The 7,431-nt window shown below is 39.1% G+C and overlaps 1 pseudogene; it reads left to right on the forward strand.

Annotated features, from left to right (window-relative positions):
- The first annotated feature begins 3,957 nt into the window (after positions 1–3,957).
- LOC114639053 lies at positions 3,958–4,725 on the forward strand (annotated as a pseudogene).
- Positions 4,726–7,431: the final 2,706 nt, after the last annotated feature.

The raw sequence follows: 7,431 nt of genomic DNA on the forward strand, positions 1-7,431 counted from the left end.
ATGAGAAGGAAGGCTAAAAATCTTGGGTATGAGAACCTTGCTTTATATAATTTACAAAAGGAGTATTTTAGGAGTTGATAAATGACTTACAATATCCTTTACAAAATAGCAGATGAGTGCAAATTAACATGGGACAACGAGAATAGGGAAAGGCTGAGGAAGCCCAGGATGCAATATTCTGGTTGACATTTCACTCAGATGTTGCACTGCTTTCTCTAAATATAAGAGCTGATCACAGTGAAGCAGGGTTAATAAGAAAAGGCTTTCCAAAGGATACGAATTTTTAAGCTAAGTTTTGAATGACGAAGGTTCATAACACATTTACACATTGCTCCTGGTGCCATTTCCTTATTCAGTTAAGTATTTATCCACCATCTGCTATAGCATAGCACTATGCAGCATGCATTGAGGTTGCAGGAAGGTACTAATCTCTTGCTGTGCTCGTTTACCTCAGGAACTTCAGGTCTTCTAAGGAAGTTCACTCATTCCTCATTCCTAAGCAGCTACAATATAAATATCTGTATAATGTCGTATGCTGTTTACATTTGCTGAAAATAGGCTGTGTGAATAAGGAGGTCTTCCTTTATCACCTCTAAAACCTCCTATTTGGCATTAGACTGGCTCCCAGGTACCACAATGAGGAAAGAGGAAAAGATTAAATAGCTAAGAGTATTAAAAGCATTGTGCCCTTGAAAGGAGCTAAATAAAAATTATATTCTTTAGGGGATACTATTGTTTATTCTATGGAATAAACAGCCTATAGTAAGAACAGAAACGAAGAAGCTCATTCATGAAGAAAGTTGAATTGCTACTTCCAGATGACTATCTCAACTTCTCTTGTCAATTTCTGCTCTATGTTTGCATGCTCCCAATTTAATGATATTTCCTTTGTTTGCTCTCTCATTCAGGCTACTCAAGTGGTCTTTGCTAAATGTTGGAAGATGCTGATTTGATACTGTTTTTCCATTCATCTGCTACTTATGTCTGCCTGCCATTTGCTATTTATGTTTTTACTTTGTTTGCTATATACTTAATAAGTATACACATTCAAAACCCAAAGTCTAGCAATTGTAGACTTTTCAAAGCAGCAGGTGATGCTCAGCAATGCCTTTTAGCTTCCATGTGAAATCTAGTTGGCTTCTTTGCAGGAAAACATACCTTCTGGTCTGATCCTGCATGCCTGAGTTTTCTTGGAAGGAATAAATACCCACATGAGGGCGGCCTGCTAGATTTCAGTATCATTTGTGACTGGTGATTCTGTCAAGACCTCAAAATAAAAATTAGGAAACTTATATCGCTGATCCTAGACTTTAGCAGTGGTCAATTAAGATATATTGGTATGAGTGTTTATTAGGCAACTGACTCAGAATTGAGAGGAGAGCTATTTATTCAAATTCCTTACCATTACCCGTCTACTAAGAAGTATTACATATGTTCATATAAAACATTAAGGAAAGAAGAATAAAAGGAAAAGTTCCATAAGATGGCCTGGCTCTTTTAAGATGTACTTCTTGACTCTGCAAAGCCTGTCACCAATATAGAAAGGAAGACCTTTTGAGATACTCAATATTTATAGAAATGCTTTCAAGCTGGCTCTGTTTCACTTGCTTTCAACTCTTTCCCAACTTCCTGGTTGTTGACTTTCACTCTTCCTCTCATTTCTGGCTTCTGAGTCCATGAGTTGTATATAAAACCGCCTGCTTGACATTTTCAATGAAGGATTGCACAATTTTTTCCAAAGTTATGTGGCCAAAACTGAACTATCAAGTCCCTGTTACTCTAGTCCAATTTGCACTTTCTCCAGTTCTCACATCCAAAATGTTCCCACCATCTACTTATCTGCTCAGGCAAAAGGCAAAAGATGGATCTATATTTGAATTATCATTTGGTCATCATTTTTTTCTTACTTTTTTTTTGAATTGTGCTACTTTGGCTGTCTGGCACAAAGTAAGACTTAATAGCTATTTCTTGAATATTATGTTGTACTAATTAATCTCAATTCTAGACTTTAAAATTTTTACTTGGCTTTGGACATTAAGGTGTTTTATTCCTTATTTCTAGTATTATCTTTCCATTTCTTGTCAATACTCAAGTAAGCTTTGGTCCTGGGCTAGTACTGATAGATTACTATAAGGATTTGAAGGAAGGGACTGGAGAAGAGATTCGTAGAAGAATTAAAATTTAACAACAACAACAACAAAAAAAAAAAAACAGGAGAGGAAGCAACAAAGGTGTTAGACTTTCTGGCTAGGAGAACTGACTGAGGGAAATTGTAGAGATAAGAAATACTGAGTACCTTGGGAACATGGCCAGTAGAGCCATCTGAGAAGGGGTAGAGTTGAAGGTCCAATTGGGAAAGTAGGCTACTGGAAGTGTGGGGAGAGGGAAAGTTCCTGAAATTCATCTGGGAAATAAGAACCTGCTTGGTAAAAGCGTGCAATGGGAATTCTTCACTAAAACTGTTAAAGCATAAACGAGAGCTGCATAGAGTATGAAATGAAAATCTGTTCCATTAGGCTACGACTAATATCTCGGTGAGATGAGTGTGGCTTCATTTCAGAGAATTTTGCCGAAACATGCTACTTTTGACATTGTTAATACTTTCTTGTTAAAATTCTTCACATTCTCGCCATCCTCTTGAGTTTGCTGTGAAATCCTGTAAGTGCAATTCCTCTCCTTGTCATCTTAGGAACACACATGTGTGAGGCTTACCCACTCTGTGGAGATTTTACTTTGCCCCTAGATGTGATGAACAAATTCACCCGCAAGGTAATGGACATAAGGTGGCAAAAGGGAAGGACACTGGTTTTCCTTAGGGCTTTTCAGTTAAAGAGCCTCTTATGGGCTCAGCATCAAAGAATGATTAGTGTGGGTTAAAAATATTGTGGACTGTTATTTCATTTCAGGAAGAACAATTGCAGAACACTCGATGATCCATGTTCCCAGTTCCTTACTTGAAAACATTTGTGTTAGCTGCTCCCTTCTGTGAATTGGAGGCCACCCAGCAAGTTTCTGCTTTTAGTAGTGATTGTTTTACCAGATCCATTTCTATCTTTTATTTTGCAGGCATGCTTTCCCCTTTGGATGGGTTATACTGAGATGGCAATGTTCTGTAGGTACTGGGGAAACATGTTTTCCATGAGGCCAGTGGAGGAATGGGAGATCGCAAAGTACACAACACACACTTAAGTGTTCCATGACTGTAGCATTTAAAATGGGTTATTATTGTATAATTATTAATTATGTGTGTGAATGCATGTGGCAGTATGTGAGTGTGTGTGTGTGAGAGACAGGCAGAGAGACAGAGACAGAGAGAGACTGTGGGAGTCAGAGAATAATTCTACAGAGTCCATTGTAACCTTATGTGAATTTCAAGGATTAAATTAAGCTCATGAGGTCTTCAAACTTTTGTTCTATGTGTTTTCACCTGCCTGAGACACACCTCTGGCCCATAAATGCTATGAAGATTTAAGGGACCACAGGCCATTATACATTGTGTTCCCTGTGTAGTTTTACTTCATATACATGCAAAGTTTACAAACCACAGAGTTTACTTTGCTCTCTGATCTCTAAAATAAGAAGTCATGTCAAATAAATGCAAAATTAATGTTTGGTATGGGTAAAACTACATTCTTTTTTAGTTTTTCCACATCCTGGATTCCCAAAAGGGTGGAGATTCTAGTGGGCTTAGGAAAAAATTCAACAATGACAAAGGTTAGGGAAGGCTTTCATTAATTTCTTCTGTAAGGTGTGTGTGTGTGTGTGTGTGTGTGTGTGTTTTAGAGACAGCATGTCTAGACAAGTGCATACATGTCTTCTATGTTTCTGGACACAGTTGTATTAGCACCTTGGACTAAAGCTATAAATAATTAGCTTCAAGGATGGAGATCAAACAAGCTAGGAAAGGGCTTATGCAGAAAATAAGAACGGAAACAGCTTTTAAAACAAGGCCATGCTATGGCTGCCTACAAGCTGGTGCTGATCTGGCACAGCGAGAGTGCCTGGAACCTGGAGAACCGCTTCAGCAGCTGGTATGACATGGACGTGAGCCCAGGGGGCCACGAGGAGGCAAAGCGCAGTGGGCAGGCGTTGCGAGATGCTGGCTATGAATTTGACATCTGCTTCATCTCTGCAGAAGAGAGCAATCCGGACCCTCTGGATAGTCCTGGATGCCATTGACCAGAAGTGGTTGCCAGTGGTCAGGACTTAGCGCCTCACTGAGTGACACTATGGGGGTCTAACAGGTCTCAATAAAGCAGAAACTGCTGCTAAGCATGGTGAGGCTCAGGTAAAGATCTGGAGATGATCTTACGATGTCCCCCCACCTCCCATGGAGCCTGATCGTCCCTTCTACAGTAACATCAGCAAGGATCACAGGCACGCAGACCTTACTGAGGACCAGCTACCCTCCTGTGAGAGCCTGAAGGATACTATTGCCAGAGCACTGCCCTTCTGGAATGAAGAAATTGTCCCCCAGATCAAGGAGGGGAAAAGGGTTTTGATTGCCGCCCATAGCAACAGCCTTTGGGGCATCATCAAACATCTGGAGGGTCTCTCAGAAGACGCCATCATAGAGCTGAACCTGCCCACTGGCATTCCCATCGTCTATGAGTTGGACAAGAACTTGAAGCCCATAAAGCCCATGCAGTTCCTGGGGGATGAGGAGACCGTGCCATGCGTAAAGCAATGGAAGCTGTGTCTGCTCAGGGCGAGGTGAAGAAGTGAAGGCGGGGCGGCAGAATCCTCTCCCAACACCCTCCCTGCCTGTTCTGCCTCCTGCACCCTCCCCAGCGCCCATCACACTGACTACATCTTTAGGATCTTAGGTTTAAGTTGTAGCTGCAGATGGGGACCTGTGGCTCCCATTTTCAGTTTAGTATTTTATCCCCTGCACCCACGCCGTTCATAGAATCTAGTCAGGATAACACCTCTGGGGGCTCAGGTTCTTGGTCCACGTCCAGGGATGGCTCTTTGTACCAGGAGAGTTGAGAGATGGTAATTATAGCTTTTCTTAGTTATTTTTTACTAAGGGACTATTTAGAAAGGAGTCAGGGAGGAACTGTGCTGTAGTATGACCAATGAGAAGCTGCAGTTCAGTTTTGTCCCTGTCACTTGTCCTGCACTCTTACTGCAATTAGGTAACTGGGGGCATTGTCATTCCAGTGGAGAGTGAAAGTAGCCTCATGGTGATTTAAAAAACCCTACTTTCTCTCTGACCCTAAAAGAGCTGCTGGCCCTAGAGGGTTGGGATCAATCTTGTCAAGTCTATGTGTTACATTTACTTTTACAAAAAAGTATATATACATTATATCAGCACACAAAAGCAACTCTGAGGTTGCTAGTGGCAGTTAAAACAGTCCTGTGTGGTCACCAGAAAATAAGCCATTCCTCATATCAAATGGGATAAACTCCTTGTACCTCTTGCTATGTTTGGATCCCTTTGCCTTGTTGATCATGTCCAAGTTTTTGTCTTTCACTGTCTGAATCATGTTCCAGCTGCTTGACCCTACCGTGTGGGTTCAGAATTCATTTGGACATACCAACTAAGTCTCTTTCCAGATCAGTATAATAAAGGAGCGACGAGCAATACTTACAAAAAAAAAAAAAACCACCCAACAACAACAAGGCCATGCTATTTGTAAGTGCTCAGAGTTTGGAACGAAATCTTGGAAATTAATTCACCTTCCTATTCAATGCATATCTTCTCTCTATGACCTCCATGACAATTGGCCACTCCATGATTAGAAATACTAGTGAAGCTGTGGCAGTGAGAACCAACTATTATGTGCTTTGGGTGGGGATGTAAATTCATCCAACCACTGTGAAATGGGCATAGTTTTCCTAAAAAATATCTAAAAATGAAGGCTTTTGCCTCATCTTATTTTATATTCTGTGTCTTGTATGTCACTTAGTAAAAGGTTCATTACATTCGATCATGTTGGGATAAATGATAGGATATCTCTAACTCTTTTTTAAGCCTAGATAACCTGTCTCTATGTCTCTTCCAAAACTTTTTAGCATTCACCAATTGATGAACAGTTTGCTTGCATTTCTTTGTTACTGTGAACAATACAGTAAATATGAGGATACAGATGTGTCTTTGACATAACTTTCATTTCAATGACAATAATAGGATTGCTGGATTATGTGATAAATCTATTTTTAAGTTTTGAGGACTTTGATACTGTTTTCCATAATATCTGAATGAATTTAAATTTCTACCAGCAGTGTGTACTGATTTCCTTTTCTTCTAGTATGTAAAATCTTTTGTCTTTTTAATAAGAGTCATTCTTCCTGAAGTAAGGTAATATCTCACTCTGGTTTTGATTTGCATTTCCTTCATGATTAGTTGTTGGCCATTTCTCTGTCTTCTTTGGAGAAACAACTAATTAGGTATTTGGCTTGTTTTTTAATTGGGCACTTTTCTACTTTTGAGTTGTATAATTCTATGTTTTGAAAATAAATATCTTGGGGCTGGAGAGATGGCTCAGTGGTTAAGAGCACCGACTGCTCTTCCGGAGGTCTTGAGTTCAATTCCCAGCAACCACATGGTGGCTCACAACCATCTGTAATTGGATCCGATGCCTCATCTGTAATTGGATCTGATGCCCACTTCTGGTGTGTCTGATGACAGCAACAGTGTACTCATATAAATATAATAAATAAATCCTTTAAAAAATAAATACCTTATTAGGTATAAGGTTTTTAAACATTATTATGATACATACATTGATCAATAGGTTGTCATTTTGATCAGTTTCTTATTTGCTATTAACAATCTTTGGTGCAGTTCTATTTACTTTTTATTGTTTTATTGCCTATAATTTTTTGTGATAATTAAATATTACAGTCAGGACCAATGTTAAGGATCTTCCTATTTTCCCTTATTTTCTTCTAGGTACTATGTGTTCTCATATTTTGCATGTGCATCTTCTATCCATTTTGAGTTCACTTTGGTTTGAGTTTTGTATCCATTTCTATGCTTTGGCAAGTGGAATACAGTTTCCTTAGCATTGCTTATTGAAGACAGAATTCTTTTCTCACTGTGCCTTTTTGTTGCTTTAATGGAACTTTAGGGGACTATATATGTTTAGATGTAGTTAGTGTAGTAGTATTTTTCACAAATGTTTGCCTGATTTCAGACTCATGCTTATTCACTGCACTGTTTTCAAGACTCACAATTCTTCATAGTTATCCTGGGACTGGAAATTCTCTGCTAGCTGAAGATTGTTTTATAATAAAGTTCACTTTTAAAGCCTCAAACTTGTCCATTAGGCTTCAGAAAATAACACAAGAGGCTTGATAGAAATGAAGATATGTGAACATAGCAAGGCCACCAAAGTTACATTTTAATAAAAAACTTATCCCCAAGTAGTACTAACTGTACTTCAAAAACCTATGCCTCCCTTATTTTGCATAATTTAAATTTCA

Source organism: Grammomys surdaster, unplaced genomic scaffold, assembly GCF_004785775.1.
Source record: "Grammomys surdaster isolate TR1022 unplaced genomic scaffold, NIH_TR_1.0 61, whole genome shotgun sequence".
In the NCBI taxonomy this organism is placed as follows: Eukaryota; Metazoa; Chordata; class Mammalia; order Rodentia; family Muridae; genus Grammomys; species Grammomys surdaster.